Raw genomic sequence first — 5,000 nt, forward strand, 5'->3', positions numbered from 1 at the left:
TATATTATATGATATAATTTTGTTCACTGTTTATAAATTATTATATTTTCCTTATTTCCTGTGTTATTTTCTTTTTTCTCATTTTCTTATTTCCATATTTACTTTTTTCCTTATTTTCATGATTTTGTTCACTGGGGCTAAATTATCATGTTCTCATTTCTCTTTGTTATTTACCCCAATTAGTGGAGGAGTGGAAGATAGAGATGTAGGGTGAGGGGTGGGTGCTGTGGAGGTGTGGCGGTGGGGGGGATAGGGTGCGTATCAGATGACAGGAAGTGGCGATGGTTGGGGGGTGCAGGGATAGGAGAGAGAGAGAGAGAGAGAGAGAGAGAGAGAGAGAGAGAGAGAGAGAGAGAGAGAGAGAGAGAGAGAGAGAGAGAGAGCACTGACTGATAGGCTCTCGTGTGTGTGTGTGTATGTGTGTGTGATGGGAGGAGGTGAAGTGGTGGAGGAGGAGGTATAGGAGGAGCAGGAATACAAAGAGAGAGAGAGAGAGAGAGAGAGAGAGAGAGAGAGAGAGAGAGAGAGAGAGAGAGAGAGAGAGAAATACAAAGGAATACAAAGGAAAGTCAAACAGCAACAGACCTTTTGGTCCTTGCAAGGCTGTTTGGTAACTACTTCTAACTAGCTACAGGGAAGAGAGACAGGACAGCAAAGCAGAAGGCTCCTCCCCACCCACCACTCCCTCCAGCTTGCGCTGGCAAGGAAATAGTTGGGAAAACTACCATGCAGTATGGAAAAACTGACATGGAATTTTCACAGGAAAGGATGAAAGGAAGTTCTACTATTCACCCTACGGTGAACTCTGTACGCCTATCTGAAAATAAACACAATTTATAATAAAATTTGTGTCTGTAAAATAAGAGTTTATTAGTGAATTTACTAATTATTCGGAGAAGAAGAGAGCTTGTTGGGAATTAGCTTTTGAATATTTGTCTATTTTATTTTTTTAATGATTCAAAAGAATTGCTGTTTACGGTTTCTGCAGGAAGTTTATTCCATATATTTACTGTACGATTAAAGAAAAATGCTTGGCCTTGAGGGATTTAAAACGTTTGGGTACAATCTTGAATCCATTATTTCTTGTTGGGTTAGAATGATCAATGGTAAAATATTTATTTGCATCAAAGTTACTATATCCTTTAAAAATTTTGAACACTTCAATTATGTCTCCTCTTATCCTGCGCTTTGTTAAACTAAATAGGTTTAGTTCTTCCAGTCGTTCCTCATACGGCTTATTGCGCAATCTTGGATTCATCTTAGTGACTCTACGCTGTATCTTTTCTGGTTTTTCAATGTGTTTTTTGTAATATGGTGACCAGAACTGTGCACAGTATTCTAGATGAGGGCGCACCAGTGAGTTATATAAGGGAAGTATAATCTTTTCTGATTTAAATTCAAAGGTTCTTTCAGTGAACCCTACTAATTTATTTGCCGTCTTTACTGTTTCTGTGCAGTGTTGATTCGGCTTTAGGTCGTTTGACACAACAACACCAAGATCTTTTTTTTTTTTTCAGCGCTTGACAGTGGCATGTTATTCATTACAAATCTCACCTGAACATTGTTGCTTCCGATATGTAGAATTTTACACTTTTTTTATGAATCTCATCTGCCATTCTTCTGCCCAGCTTGTTAGTTTACTGAGGTCACACTGCAGCTCCCGCCATGGTGACACTGACGTGACTTTACTTGTTATTTTGGTGTCGTCTGCAAATTTACTTATTTTCCAATTGATCCCTTCATCAATATCATTAATGTATATTATAAAAAGTACTGGTCCTAATACAGAGCCTTGAGGAGGAGGAGGAGAAATGGGTGGTGGAAGAGAAATTTTGTCACTCACCACTAGTGCAACATTACCTCCCTCCTCCTCCTCCTCCTCCTACTCCTCCTCCTCCTCCTCCTCCTCCTCCTCCTCCTCCTCCCAAGGCCCTATATGTTTACGTCACCACTTGTCGCACTTCCCTCCTCCTCCTCCTCCTCCTCCTCCTCCTCCTCCTCCTCCTCCTCCTTACATCATCCACATCCACTACCACCACCACCACCACCACTATTCCACAATTGTCTAGCGCCTCCTCCTCCTCCTCCTCCTCCTCTTCGACCAAATGAACGCCCATTTCTCCTATCACTTCCTTTCCTCCTCCTCCTCCTCCTCCTGAGTCACTACGTCGATTGTCTCAACGTCACTACAAGGTTTGATAGGTGTCTCTCTCTCTCTCTCTCTCTCTCTCTCTCTCTCTCTCTCTCTCTCTCTCTCTCTCTCTCTCTCTCTCTCTCTCTCTTTAACAATTCCCTCCCCTTTGCATTCCTCTTCTCTTCTGTTTACTTCTCCACATTTCCTCCTCCTCCTCCTCCTCCTCCTCCTCCTCCTCCTCCTCCTCCTCCTCCTCCTCCCTGATCACCCCTCCTTCCGTCCTTCACATCACCTCCCTTACCTCCACCATCATTCTCCCTTGCCTCCCTTCCTTCCCTTCTTCCCCTTCTTCCCCTTCCATGTTGTACTCCGTGGGGGAGGGAAGGGGGAGGGAATGGGAGGGGGTGGCACTGTTATGTAAGGGGTCATGGTGTAGTGTTTGAGAGGGAAGAGGGAGAGGGGAGAGGGGAATGGGAAAAGGAAAAGGGGAAGAGGGGAAGGGAAGGTCCTTAATATGAAGAGGGGAAGTGATGGGAGGAGGAGGAAAGGGGAAGAGAGGAAGGGAGGGTAATATTGGGAGAGTTAAAGGGGTAAGGAAGATAGGGGATTTAAATGGAAAAGGGGAAGAGAAGGAGTACGTGTTGGAGAAAGAGGAGGTGGAGGAGGAAGAGAAGGTAGAGGAGGAAGAGGAGGTGGAAGAGGAAGAGGAGGTGGAGGAGGAAGAGGAGGATTGCAACTCAGTACTCATTCACTCACACACACACACACACACACACACACACACACACACACACACACACACACACACACACACACACACACACACACACACACACACACACACACACACACACACACACACACCTGACACTGATGTTGCGACACATTCTCTCTCTCTCTCTCTCTCTCTCTCTCTCTCTCTCTCTCTCTCTCTCTCTCTCTCTCTCTCTCTCTCTCTCTCTCTCTCTCTCTCTCTCTCTCTCTCTCTCTCTCTCTCTCTCTCACCACAATCCTTATCTACCACCACCACCACCACCACCACCACCACCTCCTCGTCTACCTTTACCTGCACCACTTATCACCTGGTCCTCTTATCTTCCCCAGGTAAGGACAAGGAGGATGAAACACAAAGGAATACAAAGGAAGTCCAAACAGCAACAGATCCTGAGGTCCTTACTATGCTATTTGGGTAACTCTTGTACTCTTAACTAGATAGGATAGATAGAAGAACGAGGAGGAGGAGGAGGAGGAGGAGGAGGAGGAGGGGGAGCATTAGTGAAGAAATTTTATCTATCTATACTCTCTCTCTCTCTCTCTCTCTCTCTCTCTCTCTCTCTCTCTCTCTCTCTCTCTCTCTCTCTCTCTCTCTCTCTCTCTCTCTCTCTCTCTCTCTCTCTCTCTCTCTCTCTCTCTCTTCTCTTCTCTTTTCCTCTCCATTCTTACCGACAGAGAGAGAGAGAGAGAGAGAGAGAGAGAGAGAGAGAGAGAGAGAGAGAGAGAGAGAGAGAGAGAAGGTGGAGCAAGGTGTGGAGAGAAAGTGAGAAATTTGCAAGAGTTTGGAAGAGGAAGTGAATGTTACTGGAAGAGATTGGGTGTAGGAGGAGGAGGAGGTGGAGAAGGAGGAGGAGGAGGAGGAGGAAGAGGAGGAGGAGGAAAGAGAGAGAGAGAGAGAGAGAGAGAGAGAGAGAGAGAGAGAGAGAGAGAGAGAGAGAGAGAGAGAGAGAGATGGAAAAGAGAGAAAGAGGAGGAGGAGGAGCGTGAACAGAAGGCAGTGAGAGCAGACGGAAAATGAAGAGAGGAGGAGGAGGAGGAGGAGGAGGAGGAGGAGCATGACCAGTCTCCCTCACCAGGCAAACCACAAGAACACAGTGCTCCCACACCCTTCCTTCTCCTCCTCCTCCTCCTCCTCCTCCTCCTCCTCCTCCTCCTCCTCCATGCACACAAAACACACTGGTTGACTTCCGCCTCGACTCACCTTCCACAGCAAAGAGGAGGAGGAGGAGGAGGAGGAGGAGGAGGAGGAATTAGTGAGGTAAATTACAGAGAAAAGAATGGATAATAAAGAGAGTAGGAAGAAGACGATAATGAAGAAGAGGAGAAGGAGGAGGAGGAGGAGGAGGAGGAGGAGGAGGAGGAGGAGGAGGAGGAGGAGGAGGAATCGGGAGAATGGATGGGAGAGTGCAGAAGTAAGGAGATGAGAGGTGGAGGACGAGAAGAGAAGGAGTAGGAGAATACAAAGGAATACAAAGGAATACAAAGGAAAGCCAAACAGCAACAAACCTTTTGGTCCTTGCAAGGCTGTTTGGTAACTACTTCTAACTAGCTACAGTGAAGAGAGACAGGACAGCATAGCAGAAGGCTCCTCCCCACCCACCACTCCCTCCAGCTTGCGCTGGCATGGAAATAGTTGGGAAAAGTACCATGCAGTATGGAAAAACTGACATGGAAATTTTCATAGGAAAGGATGAAAGGAAGTTCTACTATTCACCCTACGGTGAACTCTATACGCCTATCTGAAAGTTAATACAAGTTATATTAAAACTGTTGAATAAGAGTTTAAATAGTGAATTTAGTAATTATTCGGACAAGAAGAGAGCTTGTTGGGGATTTGCTTTTAAATATTTGTCTATTTTATTTTTGAATGATTCAATAGTATTGCTGTTTACAATTTCGGCAGGAAGTTTATTCCATATATTTACTATACGATTAAAGAAGAAATGTTTTGCCTCGTGGGATTTAAAACGTTTGGGTATAATCTTGAATCCATTATTTCTTGTTAGGTTAGAATGATCAATGGTAAAATAATTATGTGCATCAATGTTACTATATCCTTTGAAAATTTTGAACACTTCAATTAGGTCTCCTC

The sequence above is a fragment of the Scylla paramamosain genome, chromosome 8 (genome assembly GCF_035594125.1).
Source record: "Scylla paramamosain isolate STU-SP2022 chromosome 8, ASM3559412v1, whole genome shotgun sequence".
In the NCBI taxonomy this organism is placed as follows: domain Eukaryota; kingdom Metazoa; phylum Arthropoda; class Malacostraca; order Decapoda; family Portunidae; genus Scylla; species Scylla paramamosain.